At 42.4% G+C, this 16,472-nt stretch overlaps 1 protein-coding gene and 1 long non-coding RNA gene across 5 annotated transcripts in view; one reads left to right on the top strand and one right to left on the bottom strand.

Moving 5' to 3' along the window:
* The window catches only part of LHFPL3 (LHFPL tetraspan subfamily member 3), a 573,120-nt gene that overhangs the window by 437,857 nt on the left and 118,791 nt on the right, over positions 1-16,472 (top strand). The window lies entirely within an intron of this gene.
* Positions 1-16,472, bottom strand: part of LOC113910909 — a 33,895-nt gene that overhangs the window by 9,448 nt on the left and 7,975 nt on the right. The window contains exon 3 of one of the 2 annotated variants that reach the window (XR_003516313.2): positions 8,100-8,259. The exons of the other annotated variant lie outside the window; for it this stretch is intronic. This is a non-coding gene — a long non-coding RNA (uncharacterized LOC113910909). Of the gene's footprint in view, positions 1-8,099; positions 8,260-16,472 lie in introns of those variants that run through there. 2 annotated transcript variants of the gene reach the window in all.

The following is a 16,472-nucleotide window of genomic DNA, read 5'->3' as shown; positions in this document are numbered from 1 at the left end:
CTGATCGGGTAGGCTGCTTCTCCCTCTGACCCTCTCCCCTGTCATGCTGTTTCTCTCAAAAGAATAAAATCTTGGGGCGCCTGGGTGGCTCAGTTGGTTAAGCGACTGCCTTCGGCTCAGGTCATGATCCCAGGGTCCTGGGATCGAGCCCCGCATCGGGCTCCCTGCTCGGCGGGAAGCCTGCTTCTCCCTCTCCCACTCCCCCTGCTTGTGTTCCCTCTCTCTCTGTCTCTCTCTCTGTCAATTAAATAAATAAAATCTTTAAAAAAAAAAAAGATAACAAAAACTAATGATGTAATGTATGGTGATTAACATAACAATAAAAAATTTAAAAATATTTTTATTTATATTATGTTCATATGACAAAACTTTTTTTTAGAGATTATTTTAGAGAAAGAGAGCATGTGTGTGCATGATTGGGGGGAGGAGCAGAGGGAGAGGGAGAAGCAGACTCTACGCTGATCACGGAGCCCAACGCTGGCTCGATCCTACGATCCTGAGATCGTGACCTGAGCTGAAATCAAGAGTCGGAAGCCCAAGTGACAACTGACTGGTCCACCCAGATGCCCCCACACAACATAACTTTTAAGGAAATGGTAGAGCAAAGCAGAGAGAGAGGATATGTGGTTTTATCTTTGCCTCAAAGCAAATACTCCCAGATTCTGTTTTCTCTCCTTTCATCCCCACTACCTGGCATTCCCAATTTTCTAATCCCTAAATCTCTGAGATAATGACTCTTTCAGCAAGGAAAAAGAAGCTATTGACTTCTTCGCATCAGCCTTCAAGGAAAGTACTTATGAAAGACTGAAGCAGACATCCAAACACTCTTGTGACTTTTCTTAGGAAAAAAAAAGGGGGGGGGCAGGGGAATATTGCCTCTTCCTTCTTCTTACTGGAAATATCTCAGGTCTCTAGTTTTGATCTTCATGTTCTTTCTTTTTCTTTATCTTTTTTTAAGTACAGTGACCTGGTGAGTTGGCGGAGGGAACCTGAGAATTTGCTGAGAACACTTTTCTTGGCTCAGTGAGAAAAAGTTGACACCAAGGGCAACACCTCACTGGCCTTTGTGAACTGGCTTCATGCTTCTATCTCTGGGGACTGAAGACCCCTCTCAGGGCTGCCGTTTGTATTAGTGAAGTCAGCAGAGCTGAGTGTGAGCCTGCTCCTTTGCCCACAGAGGTAGAGGTATGAAGTGGCAGTGCAGGGAACTGAGGGCTCTTAGCGTCCCATGGTCATCTTTAGATGCTCCCCTTCCCAGCAACAGAGTCTCTGCTAATTAGCTGACTGGTTGCATTATTTCTATGACTGACCCTTTTCAGACAAAGAGACATAGGCCCAGTGAGCAAAGCTCCTGGCATAAAAAAGATGAGTATGACTTTTATTTCCAGGAACAGAACACTACTCCCAGCATTCCCCCTTTCAGAAGAGGGTTTGTTGTCACCTTCTATCAAACGGAAACAGCCCTCCCCAATTAGCCTATCCTGTTGCTCTCTTTAGTTGCTCTGAAGTCCTTCAGACGAATGTTAAAACACTCAGGTACTTCCACACCACACCTGCGTGCACACACAGCCATTGGATTGCATGAGTAAAATAAAAAGGGATGCTCGGACAAAACTTCACCAAACACCAGCTTTGTCTTCCTGGAAGGTTCCATCAGATTAAATACAGATGCTATTCAGTAGTTAATAGAAAAACTAGATTGCCCTCAGACTCTTGAGAAATATAGGTATGGATATCATTTCAAACATCCCAGGAGTTTCTCAAGGAATGCTTCCTTTTCCCATTCAACCAGTGAATTTACCTTAAGGGGACAAGTTGCCTTCTGGCTTTATGTCGTGTATAAAAGCCAAGCTGAAGAATATCCAACTGTTCAAGTTTGGAAAGAAAAGTCTTTGAGCAGCTTTTCTTACTGTCGTTAAGGAGGGAATAGGAAGAATGGGCTTTGAAAGCAGAAAAATGTTTTTTGCTGTTTTGTTTTTTTTTTTCCCCCAGGGAGAGAGAGCACGTGCATGTGTGCGGGGGTGGGGGGAGCATGCAGAGGGAGAGGGAGAGGGAGAGAATTTTAAGCAGACTCCATGCTGAGTGTGTAGCCGGACATGGGGCTCGAGATCATAACCTGAGCCAAAATCAAGAGTGGGATGCCTAACCTACTGAGCCACCCAGGCACCCCCAGAGAGATGTGTTTTAACAAACTATTAATGTTTATTTCCCCTTACCTTTCTAAGTACAAGGCATTCTCCATAAAACATCCTAAAGCCCAGGTCCTCAAGATTAGGATTGTTACAGAAGGTATACAAATATTAGATTGAGCCATAGGAAATGGCTGGTAGTCAACCTTTTGACCTAAAATATGGCAATTTCCTACAGTCCAACCTAACGGGGAAAAAAATTAACAGTTTTGATATACAGAATAAATTTTGCACTCGGAAGATAGCTTCAAAACAACACAATCTCAACAAAGGATTTTCGAAATTTGTTTGTTTGACATATCAAAGGTTAAGTAATAGGGTTTCCTTCCATCTACTTTTAAGGCCTAGCTAGAAAGCTGGACTCATCTTAGTATGAAAGATTCTAGAACCTCAGTATGCTGTAAGAGATATGAGGGGTAAATGAGTCAACAAAGTTGAGTTAAGTCAACAAGGTTAAGTTTCCTCAGGAGACTTAAAGGAAAGAAGTACATCACTCTCTAAAATGCTGTGACAGGGATGAATTAGATCTCCAAACAGAAGAGAAAAATAGCAAATAAGGAGCTAAAACTTCTGAAATTCTAAGAGGCTGAAGCTCACTTTGAGTTGGGGTCCAGCAAGCAACGAAGTGGAACCACAAACACACACATTCTATGAAACATAACCAAGTTACGTGACTGCTCGTGGTCTCAAAGTAGAGGAGATGGAAGTTGGGGTAAGTAGACCAGTAAGGCTTCCTTTTATGCAGGAGAGCCTTTCTCTGAGGATATTCCAGTAATTTTGCACGTATACATAAATGCTGGACTCGATAATACTGACTTAGTGAACTTCATAACAGTCTCGGGAGAGTGGAAGGACACAGACCATAATGGCCCGGGTGTAATCCAGCCACATGAGACCTTTCTGGGAATGGCAGATCCCCCTTCCCACCCCATTGCAGACGTCATTCATAGATCCTGGCCAGACATTTCTATCTGAGCCAAAAGGAAGTCTCAGAGTCCTTCTCAACATAGGTTCCAACAGCCACTACCAGCTAATCCAGAGGAAAGCCAGAATTGAAGCTTCTTTTCCCTTTCCGTGTCCCCCTTCTGTGTCTTTGTTAACACCGCCCAGATGGTCTCTCCTCACCCTTACAACGTGCTTCACCTAGCCCCCACCTTCTTCCACTAGAATGTGGATTCCTGAAGTGCAGGGATCTTCTTTCTGTTTATGAACGCCAAAGGCCCTTGGACAGTGCTTGGCACAGGGATGAAGCCCCACAAATATTGATGGAATGAATGACTCTTTGCTTGATCAATCTCATGTCAGGGGCAGCTCACACATCACCTCTGTAATGAACCCTTCTCCATCCTTCCAGCCTGAAGCCACCCCTTTCTCCTCTTGCTTCACCGATCCACAGAGGATGAGTAACTTCTTGACCAAATGTACCACACCTGGCCTATAGACCCCCAATCGGCGACTGTTGACTTGAATTACAATAACAGAGACCTGACCAAATAATTACAATAATGGCACTTCTCAGGTATATGGTACTTACACATTTTCAGATATGTGTTTCATTTCATTTCATTTCACCCTGTGAGTTGATGAGGACGGGAACTGTCTCCATTTTATAGGTGTGGGAACACAACACAGAGGTGTTTTTTTTATGATTTGTTCATGTCAGAGGTAGCACCTGTCTGCTCAGTGTTCTTTCACGAGGCTGCTGCTGCCATGTTTTTAGACCATTTGCTTCAGTTGAGACTATATCCATAGTCTCTACAGTTTGACAGATATCTACTAGTTATATAGTTGTAGTTAGGATGCATCTTGAGTATTTCTCTAGATTTTTTTTTTAAGAAAACTAATTGTTTAGCCTAATGAATATTGGTATTTTGGCTCCATTTTTGTAGTTACTAATTCATACTGCTCATAACCCTGAGTGATTTGCTTATTCTACTCCTTTTCCTTATTCTCTGAAGAAAATAAGAGACTGAATTTTTTTCTCCCGGGCCCAGAATTTACCCTTAGTTTTATTTATTTTAATTTTTTTTCTATTTGGATAAAATTGACACATAACATTATATTAGTTTCCAATGTACAATGTCATGATTTAATATTTGTATATATTGCAAAATGGTCACCATAATGAGTCTAATTAATATCCATCACCATACATAATTACAAAAATTTTCTTATGATGACAACTTTTAAGAGCTAGTCTACTTCCAAATATGCCATATGCTATTATTAACTAAAGTCACCATGCTATACATTACATCTCATGACTTACTTATTTTATACCTGGAATTTATATTTTTGTTTGTTCTAAAATTTTTATGGAATCACAAAAGACCCTGGATAGCCAAAGCAATCTTGAGAAAGAAGAACAAAGCTGGAAACATCACGCTCCCTGACTTCAAATCATATTACAAAGCTACAATAATCAAAGCAGTATAGTATTGGTGTAAAAAGAGACACAAAGATCAATGAAAAAAATGAGCTTGTGTTTTTGTTTTGTTTTGTTTTAGATTCCATATAGAAGTGAGATCGCACAGTATGTGTCTTTCTCTGAGTTATTTCATTTAGCATAATGCCTTCAAGGTCCATTCATGTTGTCGTGAATGGCAAGATTTCATTCTTTTTACAGCTAAGTAATATGCCCTTGTATACATAGACCATATCTTCTTTAGCCATTTATCCATCAGTAGATACTCATGTTGTTTCCATGTCTTAGCTATTGAGTAATGCTGCAGTGACATGGGAGTGCATATATCTTTTTAAATTAGTGTTTTCATTTTCTTTGGATAAACACCCAGAAGTAGAATTACTGGATGATATGGTATTTCTATTTTTAATTTTTTTAGCAATTTCTATACTGTTTTCTATAATGGTTGCACCAATTTATGTTCCCACCAACAGTGCATAAGGGCTCCTTTTTCTCCACATCCTTGCTGACATTTGTTATTTCTTGCCTTTTTGATAAGAGTCATTCTAACAGGTGCAAGGTGGTATTTCATTGTGGTTTGGTTTTGCATTTCCCTGATGACTAGTGATGCTGAGCATGGTTTCATGTGTCTGTTGGCCATCTGTATGTGTTTAGAAACATGTCTATGCATATCCCCTGTCCATTTTTTTGTCAGATTGGGGTTTTTTTGCTATTGACTTGTATGAGTTCTTTATATATTTTGGATATTAGGCCCACATCTGATATATGATTTGTAAATGTCTTCTCCCATTCAATAGGTTGCCAGTTCATTTTGTTGATGGTTTCCTTTGCAATGTAGAAGTTCTTTAGTTTAATATTGTCTCACTTTATTTTTACTTTTGTTGCCTTTGCTTTTGGTTTCAAATCCAAAAAACCATCACCAAGATTGATATCAAGAAGCTTACCACCTATGTTTTCTTCTAAGAAGTTTGTGGTTTCAGGTCTTACATTCAAGTCTTTAGTGAGTTAATTTTTGTGTATGGAATCCTGTTTTCCCAGCACCATTTATCGAAGAGACTGTCCTTTCCCCATTTTATAATCTTAGCTAATTTGTCATAAATTAATTGGCCATATTTGCTTGGGTTTATTTCTATTTTTTTTTCATTGATCTTTGTGTCTGTTTTTACGCCAATACTATACTGCTTTGATTGTTGTAGCTTTGTAATATGATTTGAATTCAGGGAGCGTGATGCTTCCAGCTTTGTTCTTCTTTCTCAAGATTGCTTTGGCTATCCAGGGTCTTTTGTGATTCCATAAAAATTTTAGAACAAACAAAAAAAATTTTGTTCTGTTTCTGTGGAAAATGCCTTTGGAATTTTGATAGGAATTGCATTGAATCTGTAGATTGCTTTGGATAGTATGGGCATTTTAACAGTATTCTTCCAATCCATGAGCATGGAATATCTTTCCATTTATTTACGTCTTCTTCAGTTTCTTTTATTAACGTCTTATAGTTTTCAGTGTACAAGTTTTTTACTTCCTTGGTTAAATTTATTCCTTGGTATTTTGTTCCTTTTGATGCACATGCAAATGGAATTGTTTTCTTTTTTTTTTTTTTTTAAGATTTTATTTATTCGACAGAGACACAGTAAGAGACGGAACCCAAGCAGGGAGAGTGGGAAGGGGAGAAGCAGGCTCCCCGCTCTGGGGAGCCCGATGCGGGGCTCGATCGCAGGACCCTGGGATCATGACCTGAGCCAAAGGTAGACGCTTAATGACTGAGCCACCCAGGTGCCCCAAATGGGATTGTTTTCTTAATTTCTCTTTCTGATAGTTCATTATTAATGTATAGAAGTGCAGCAGATTTTTGCATATTGATTTTGTATCCTGCAACTTTACCAAATTCATTTATTACTTCTAACAGGTTTTTGGTGGAGTCTTTTAGGATTTTTCTATAGGTAGTATCATGTCATTTGAAAATAGTGACAGTTTTACTACTTCCTTTCCAATTTATATGCTTTTTATTTCTTTTTTCTTGCCCAGTTGCTCTGGCTAGGACTTCCAATACTATGTTGAATAAAAGTGATGAGAATAGACATGATTGTCTTGTTCCTAATCTTAGAGGAAAAGCTTTCAGCTTTTCACTATTGAGTATGATGTTAGCTGCAGGCTTGTCATATATGGCCTCCATTATGTTGAGATACCTTACCTTTGTACTTTCTTTGTTAAGAGTTTTTATCATAAATGGATGCTGAATTTTGTCAAATGCTTTTTCTGCATCTATTGAGATGACCATGTGATCTTCTCCTTCATTTTGTTCATGTGTGTATCACACTGATTTGTGGATGTTGAAGCATCCTTGCATCCCTGGAATGAATCCAACTTGATTATGGTATATGATCCTGTTAATGCATTATTGAATTTGGTTTGCTAATATTTTGTTGAGTTTTATATCTATGTTCATCATAGATATTGGCCTATAAATTTTTTGTGTCATCCTTGCCTGACTTTGGTATCAGAGTGATGCTGACCTCGTGAAGTAAGTTTGGAAATTGCTCCTTCCTCTTCTGTTTTTTTTTTTTTTTTTTTTTTTTTTTTGGAAGAGTTTGAGAAGGATTGGTATTCATTCTTTGAACATTTGGTAGAATTCACCAGTGAAGCCGTCTGGCCCTGGACTTGTGTTTGTTTCGGAGTTTGGGAGTTTCCTTAGTTTTATTTTTGATTTTTATTAGTTTCTGTTTTGCTGGATTTTTTGGGTTTTTTTTTTAAGATTTTATTTATTTATTTGACAGAGAGAGATGCAGCGAGAGAGGGAACACAAGCAGGGGGAGTGGGAGAGGGAGAAGCAGGCTTCCCGCGGAGCAGGGAGCCTGATGCGGGGCTTGATCCCAGGACCCTGGGACCATGACCTGAGCTGAAGGCAGACGCTTAATGACTGAGCCACCCAGGCGCCCCTGTTTTGTTGTTTTAATACCATAAAATGACAAATTCCCTGTTGACCAATCACTTAAGGCTAATGATAGCTAGTTATATTCATGATATGTCTGTGTCTATTATTTTTTTTTATTCTCTCACCGTACAGGGATCGAATGACTTTTTTACTATCATTTGACAGATGAGAAAAATGAGGCATAAAGAAGGGAACTGACTTGCTAAAAATCATTCAATTAGTTAATGACACAGAGACTTAGAACTCAATTCTTTTGACCCCCATGTTCTGCACTCTTTCTGCTTAAACGTAATGGCCTTTTTGTGAGCTGTCTCGCAGCCCTGCAGTCCCAGGGCATGCTGACAGGAGAGCTCAGACAATGGCTCAGATTGCTTCCTTGCAACAACCCTACAAGGACACTGGAACCCACACAGCAGTGCCCTTTCCCATTCTAAGGCCACCTTAGCTCACTCTTCTCAGGAAAGGGCAGGCTGTACTAACTGGCACTGCTGCCCAGCAAAGCGAACAGAAACATCACGCAGAGATAAAGTAAAAAGCAGAAACCTCATTCCCTTGCTGCCTTGAAGTAGAAAATAAAGCATCCTTGGAGGTCCTCCTTCTGAGAGTGGGTTCACCTTCAGAATATAAATGGCAGCCTCCTTCCCGTGACGCTTCCTGCTCTCGAGGCAGGCAAACCACACATTCAGTGGGTAAGACACATGACTTGGGCTTCAATCCTGCAATCAGATATATTTTTAATTCAAGTTCCATGCAATTTGGTTAATATTAACTTTATTGGGTAATTACCTTATTTGGAGTGCTCTTAACAGCACTGTCGACAAGAATGTCAGCTTGCTATAAGACATGAGCCTGCTGACAGCAACACAAAAAGAAGCTGAGGCAGGTTTTTTCTTTTAACCTATTTATTAAAATTTTCTGAGTAAGTCATTTTCTCCCTTGTGAGCTTCCCCTTCTACTTTGTATGGGATCACAGCTGCTTGAATGTAAATGTAGCCACCCAGTCTCCCTCTCATCCAGAGCAGTTGCCTCGGAGCCAGAGAGGCCCCCTGGAGGTCTTTCACCACCACCACCCGGCCCCCAGGAACTGATGAGACCGTGAGGGGCTGCTGGCTTTTCATCACCCATCATCTTGGTGAGCTAACCACAGACAGGCAGGGTGCTGCTGTGGGGGAGTCAGGGTGGGCTCTGCCCTGAGCTGGAGGGAGGACTTTCTATGCCTGGTTCTCATCAGCCTGATTGTCCATATTCATGACAGGGAAGTAACAGCCCCATCAGCACTGCCTAAACGGCCATCACGATTGGCACCAGCAGAACAAAAGTGCCCTCTAGTTAGATAAGTTTAAGAAATACTGTGCATACTTTATGGCTTTCCTGGAGAATCACAGCCACAGTAATATTCAAAAGACTCTGAAAACTGTCCCTTGGTGCTATGGGTTGAATTGTGTACCACCCCTCCCTCCCACCAAACTCACACGTTGAAGTCCTAACCCTCAGTACTCCAGAAGGTAAACTTATCTGGATATAGACTCATTGCTGATATATTTAGTTAAGATGAGGTCACATGGGAATAGGGCAGACCTCTAATCTCATCCTTATGAAAAGGGAAAATTTGAACGCAAATGCCCACACAGAAAGAACACCATGTGACTGTGACAGCAGAGAGCAGAATGATGCTTCTCCAAGCCAAGGGACATCCAAGATGGCCAGCAAGTCACCAGAAGCTAGGCCCATGGCATAGAACAGATTCTCCCTCACAGCCCCAGAAGGAACTAACCCTGCCTACACCTTGATTCAGACGTGTCTGGCTTCCAGAACTATGAGACGATACATTTCTGTTATTTTATTTTTTTAATTTAATTTTATTATATTATGTTAACCACCATACATTACATCATTAGTTTTTGATGTAGTGTTCCATGATTCATTGTTTGCGTATAACACTCAGTGCTCCATTCAGTACGTGCCCTCTTTAATACCCATCACCAGGCTAAACCATTCCCCACCCCCCTCCCCTCTAGAACCCTGTTTGTTTCTCAGAGTCCATAGTCTCTCATGGTTCGTCTCCCCCTGCGATTTCCTCCCCTTCATTTCCCCTTCCTACTATCTTGTTGTTGTTGTTTTTTTTAACATATAATGTATTATTTGTTTCAGAGGTACAGGTCTATAATTCAACAGTCTTGCACAATTCACAGCGCTCACCACAGCCGCATACCCTCCCCAATGTCTATCACCCAGCCACCCCATCCCTCCCACCCCCACCACTCCAGCAACCCTCAGTTTCCTGAGATTAAGAATTCCTCATATCAGTGAGGTCATATGATACATGTCTTTCTCTGATTGACTTATTTCGCTCAGCATAATACCCTCCAGTTCCATCCACTTCATTTCTGTTATTTTAAACCACATAGACTGTAGTACTTTGTTACAGCAAACTAATATAGAAGGTAAGAAAACGTGCCTGCAATCACACAGTAGGTTAATGGAAAAGCCACGAAGGGAAATCAGCCTACGGGGCCCTCCTTCACAAAAATTAAAATGATATTGGGAGTAAGAGCTAAATTTATTGAGCACTTGCTATGTGTCAGGCATGGTTCTAAAATGTTACATACATTACCAAACTCTAACAGTGAGTTAGATGCTGCTGTTAACCCCCTTGTACAGATGAAGAAACTAAAGCAAGGATTTTTAGATGACTTGTGCAATGTTTCTCAGCTAATCAATGTTGGAGCCAGGATTTGGTCCCAGACTGCCAGTCTCCAGAGCCCGATGCTAACCACTTTCCTATACCCTCCTGTATCTTCAGATAATGTAGCAAGAAAGGGTCTTTGCAACCTGCAATCAAGCAAAGCCTTTAGCTTTTCCAGGGCTTAAACCCCAGTAAAGCCTCTAAATGAATGCTCGTCACTATGTCCCAGTGTTTTTCCAGAACTTGAGCTTTATAGAAAAAGAGTGCTTTGATTACTTATATTCTGAGCATCAAGATATGGTCCATTTTATTCAAGTGCTTTTGTATACTCAGTTAGATCTCATCGTGTTCCTTTTATGGAGTTTTGCTCTGAGGATCTCTGTTTGCAGTACAAGGAGCATGCTGGATCAAAGGCCTCAGTTCAGAAGGCAAAAGATAGGATTCTTAGCATCTTTCTACATTAGAGCAGAGCCACACTATAAAATTTCCACTTGTCCTGCCTCTTCGAGGTAAGGCAAATGCCTGAGCCGTCAGCACCGGTATTCCAGTTAGAACAAATCGCTGGCTTTCCTGGGGCGGGTTTGATTTCAAGGGTCATTGTCAATGCACATGTCAAAAGTAGAATCACATGAAGACTCAAGAGTAGGGTAACCATAATATGCTGCTTTTCAGGCAGTTAAATACAGCTACTAATTTTTCATAGGTTACTAACCAAATAATATTTCCATAGAACCCTCAGCTCTCTTAATATTACACATCTGCGCCAGAACACCAATATTTTTATGTAAAAAAAATTTTTTTTCATTTTCCTGCCAGGTACATTAGTATTAGGGGCCAGGTAGAGAAAAGTCACAGAGATTAAAGAAATAGTTTGCAAGAATTTAAAATACCCTCTCCTGCCAGACTGAAGAATATGATTTAAAACCTCAAAGGTTTTTCGCTTGCCCTGAAGCAAGCACCCAATGTAATAATTTAACCAGAACCTTTTATTATATTAGTCATTAACTTTAAAAATGCAAATCTTCTGAATATAGCCAACAACTAACAATCTTTCTTCTTGGCTAAAAGGCTTATTCTTCAGGGTTTCTTCAAGATTCTCTGAGGTTTCTCTTCCATATTTTCTTCTTAGCTTATCAGACCATAAAAATGCATGCTCACATTTTTCTTAAGTCATGATTTTCCATGTGTGCCCTAAAATGCCTCCTATTTCTCTCAGAATCTTGGAATGCATTGTTTGGAAGAAGAGAAGAAGAATGTCATTTCAAAAATAGCCTCTGTCCATATTTCCTAGTTCGGTCTTAAAGTATAAACTAGTTGGTACCAGACCAAAGCCAAAGAGGGATCTAGATCCAGTGGATATAAATTTAAATGTATTCCTAATAACATCAAAACTTCATGGTGGTGAACATCATAGACACGAAGGACTAGGGAGTAAATCACCTCTGTGAGTCCGAAGTCATCCAGGCTACAGCTAAAATTATATGCCCACACTGGTAAGAAATTATTTGGAAAGACGACACTTTGCCATAATTATAATGCCAACCAGAGTGAGTTTTTTTAAGCCATGCCTCAAATCCATGCTCCCAAGGTACCTATGAGTCTCCCCACTCCTGCTGCCAATACGATCCACCTCCTCAGGCCTTCCTCCCAAGCTCTAGCAAATACATCCTGTGTCTGAAACGCCCTGAAGTCTTAGTCCAGGCACAAGAGCCCCCTGACAACTCCCTCTTTTACTGAGGTCGGTGTAAACCCATGGTTCCCACCTAACCCTGTGCTTCGGAATCACCTTCTAAGCACCCCCTCTGCTGGGCCCCACCCTCAGGGTTTCTGATACCTGGGGTGGGGGAGGAGGTGCCAAGCGTGAGAATTTCTAACAAGCTCCCAGGTTATAGGAATCTGCCGGTCCCACGACCACACTTGGAGAACCCCCACTCTTAGATCATCAACAAAGTGCCGCTGTAATGTCCCAGATATTTATACTGACATATAGATTTTCTTTTCATTACGAATTTCCCTTGTGTTCGGTCTCCTACTTTATGGCATGTGGTGCTGTGGGGATCACATTGGTTGGCTGGGGTGCTAGATGGGAGGGTAATTAAGCTCACATTGTATAAAACCAAGACAGGCTTTTACAACAAGGGGAACAAACATAGCTCCTTAAGGCTGGATACCCTTCATCCCTGATTCAACAGTGAAAAGCCCCATTGAGAAAACGGTGCCCGATTTCATGAGCTCTGACCATCTCCCTGGGAAGGAACATTATGTTCCAGCATCTTCTAGAGGGCACAGCTTTGTCTGGTTCTGAGTGTCATGACCTGTAGGAAGGTCAGGCTGTCTGGGCAACAGGAAGAAGTCGCAGGGAGTTCAATGGTAGCCCCATGGATTATGGCATGGCCTAAAGAGAAAGAAGCTGCCCCTCGTCTTCATTTTCTGCCTTGAAAGGACCCTGTTCCATGTGTCATTTTTAATGGATCCTTGTACATTCTTTGATGTGCTTGGAGATGAGCCCTCAGGCTCTAGCACTTGGTCCTTTCCTTCCTGGTGCTCCTGGAAAACAGGGATCAAGGGGTAGGCAGGGAAGAGTACCCAGAGAAGTCCAGAACTCCATTGGCAGATGCCCCCGTCTGCCCTGATCTGTCCCTGCAGGCCCAGAGACTGTTGGGCATGAGGAGTCACGAGGCTTTTCCTGAGGATAACCTCCCATTGTTATGTCTGCAGTTTCTCACTTCCTTTTGCAGCTGATTATCCCCTTGGCCTCATCCAAACTCCCAGAGGCAGCCTTCCCAGAAATCCCCAGTACCTCATCACCAGCACTTCAGAGAAAACCGCTTGTCTTAATGAATGACACCACAGAAAGCTGGGGAGAGCGTGTCATGTTCCTCTCGGGCTGCTGGTATTCGGCTCCGTTGCTGTAGACTAGCCTCTTGTTTTCTCTCCTTTCCTATCTGAGAGACTGAAGTGGAGGCAGAGTTGGAGTGGAAACAGCAGAAATCATGTTCTTTGGAGAAATTCCTCCAAGTAAAAGCAAAGGGGACGACAGGGATCCCCTGTAATTGAAGTAAAACACTCTGGCTGCCTTGCTTCACCAGCTGCTTGTGGGGCTGTGCAGGGCTTGATGTCTAGGGGAGAATCTGGGATGCATTGACTCTGCTCTCCTTGCCCAAACAGTGCTTCCTCAAGCTCCTTCCATGACAACCTGCGCTCTGCTTCCTGGGGCAGCCCTGCTTTAGAGAAAGGAGGAGGACTGAGAAGGAAACAGACCCAGGTCCTATCAGGAATGGTGGAGTCCCAGGTGCCATGGCTGACAGACCCTGAGCCCCACATCCCTGTCACAATATGCTTCACGTGCTGTTGGAACCACAAGATTGAGCAGGGTTCAGGTTTGTCCTTATGCGGGCTCCCAGTGGTCCTCACCTCGGCTCAGCAGATTCTCCCGTGACCTTGTGCACAGGTGGCGACCACCCTACCTCAGGCCCTTGTGCCTCAATGAGCTGTTGCGTCCCTAAGCCAGCATCAGTTGACTGTCACTGAGCGGCATGGGGTCTGGTGCGGGGGTGTTGGCGGGCCACAGTCTTCACCACTCCACAAATTTACCCAAAAGGCATCCTGAGCTCTACATACTCATGTGGAAGGAACAAGTATCCTGATTCTCAAGTGGAATGAAATCCTTCACTCTGTTTCTCAGTTTTCCAGTCATTGTGTGCATGCTACAGGAGCTCCCTGTGCCCACTAACATCCACTGATTTCCCACACATACCTCCTTGTGCCTTCGCCAACACACCCCCCTCTGCCCCAAGGCCCCCTTTTCCCTCCCACAATCCTCCTGGAGCTCCCGGGATGAGGAACCTACATGTAGGGCAGTGGTTGGGTGCCCCGGCTCTGGCACCAGACGGCCTCAGTTAAAATCCAGGCTCCGGCATGTGGTCTGTCACATTCAGCACATGCTGAGCCACTTTGTGTTTCAGTGTCCTCTTCTCTAAAATGGGGGTGGTGAGGGGCACCTGGGTGGCTCAGTTGGTGGAGTGTCCACTCTTGGTTTTGGCTTAGGTTGTGATCTCAGGGTCATGGGCTTGAGCCCCATGTCAGGCTCCGTGCTCAGCGGGGAATCTGCTTGAGGATTTTCTCTGTCCTTCTCCCTCTGCCCCTCCCCTGCCCGCATGCTCTCTCTCTTTCTCTCTAAAATAAATAAATCTTTTTTAAAAAATAAAATGGGGTTGATGATAACTGAGCCCATCACAGAGGGATATCAGGAGAGTTCAGTTCAGTGGAATGATTTCATGTACATTACTTGCCATAATGCCTGACCAAATATATGTGAACTATGATTATTCTTCAAGATCCAAATGGAATGCTACACGTGTCTTCTAGGAACCTATCCTTCCCTCTTTTGCTCCCCACACTTGAGCCTTCTATAGCTATTTTCACGTATATGTGATAGCAGGTGGCTTTGTGTTATACAGCGTGAAGTCTACAGCCAGACTCCCTGGGTTCAAAGGCTTAGCTCTACCACTCAATAGCTATGTGATCTCCATGCCTCAGTTTCTTCTCCTGTAGAGTGGGCATAGTGGTCAAACCTCCCAGGCCTGCACACTTTCTGAACACTTTGGCTCAGGTCATGATCCCAGAGTCCTGGGATCAAGCCCCTCATCGGGCTCCCTGCTCAGCAGGGAGACTGCTTCTCCCTCTCCAGCTCCCCCTGCTTGTGTTCCCCCTCTCGCTATCTCTCTTTGTCAAATAAATAAAATCTTAAAAAAAAAATAAGCCAAGATTCAAACCCCTGTGTGCATCCCAATCTTCTATCAATGTAGACTATGAATACCAAAAATGAGATCTAATGCACTGAGGATATTGGTAATCAGCAGCTGGGATCAGTCTTCCAGTAAATGCTTTGATCCTTATGTAATAGAAAGGAGACACGGAGTAGGTACAGTGCCTACAAAAGATTTTAATAAAACCCCAGAAGGGAAAGGTATGCACTGTTGAATCAACCTACAACCCTGAAAATGGACCATCTGACTCTAGTCCTGCAGTCAGATAAACTAAGCTCATCATCTTCCCATTTCTGCATGGCCAATTCCTCCATTGTTTGCATTTTAATACACTATATTTAACTGGAGTTTTTAAAATGCCACTGCATCTTTGGAAATTTGGCAGAAGAGAAGAATCTGGGTCATGCAACTGTGCAATCTAAATAAGGTATAATTAATATGTCCATCAAATTTCACACAAGTGATGCTAGTTTGCAAACTATTCATTAATTCTGAACAATAACAGCAACTGGTTACAATGCAGACACCCAAGCCGAAGAAGAGAGCCTCGTTGTGTTGCTAGCCCGGAGTGTCATTGGCAGTGTGTAGGAATGACCTGTCTCTGCTTGCTGCATGGAGAGAGATGACTATTTAAGAATTTGGGGCCAGAATTATGAGAGTGGCAATGTAAACCACTGACTCCCAGTCCTTTTAAATGTTACCTTGTAAATTCACGAAGTACTCTTCAAATTGTGAAAAACATTTCACAAATCACTAGGGAACTTGGGAAAATGAGCCCTTTTCATTGGAAATAAAACATCAAAATGGCTACATCTGAAAGTCAGGAGAGACCTGAATTCACGTCCCAAGTCCTAACTAGTTCTTTGGCCTGTTTAACATTTCTATATCTCATCTGCAAAATGTTCTAGTAGTACCTCTTCAGAATGTTGCTTTGAGGATTAAATAAGAATGCACATTTCTGCTCAACACACAGCTAATATGCCAAATAGCTATCATTTCTATGTTTTTTAGTCAGACAGTGATATCAAAAATCAAGTGGACTGCCTTTCTGCACTACCCAGGGAAGGGTTCATCCAGCATTGTTTGGCATTCCCATGGTAACTTAAAGGGAAACTTTTACAATATCTGGAGCCCTTGATGTTCTACAAATGAAGGAGGAGGTTGTCCTCAAATTCCTTGCAGCAGGAACCCACTTAGCTGGGACCAGCCTTGACTTCCAAATGGAACAGTAAATCTACAAAAGGAAATGTGATGGGATCTACATCATGAATCTCAAGAGGACCTGGGAAAAGCTTCTGCTGGCCTCTTGTGCCATTGTTGCCACAGAAAACCCAGCTGAGGTCAGTGTCCTATCATCCAGGAATAGTGGCCAGTGAGCTGTGCTGAATTTTGCTGCTCTCCTGGAACCATTCCTATGGCTGGCTGCTTTACTCCTGGAAACTTCACTAACCAGATCCAGGCAGCCTTCCAGGCA

This window comes from Zalophus californianus, chromosome 12 (genome assembly GCF_009762305.2).
Source record: "Zalophus californianus isolate mZalCal1 chromosome 12, mZalCal1.pri.v2, whole genome shotgun sequence".
Taxonomy (NCBI): Eukaryota; Metazoa; Chordata; class Mammalia; order Carnivora; family Otariidae; genus Zalophus; species Zalophus californianus.
Note: the sequence above shows the minus strand (reverse complement) of the source record. Positions and strands in the feature narration are given on the sequence as shown.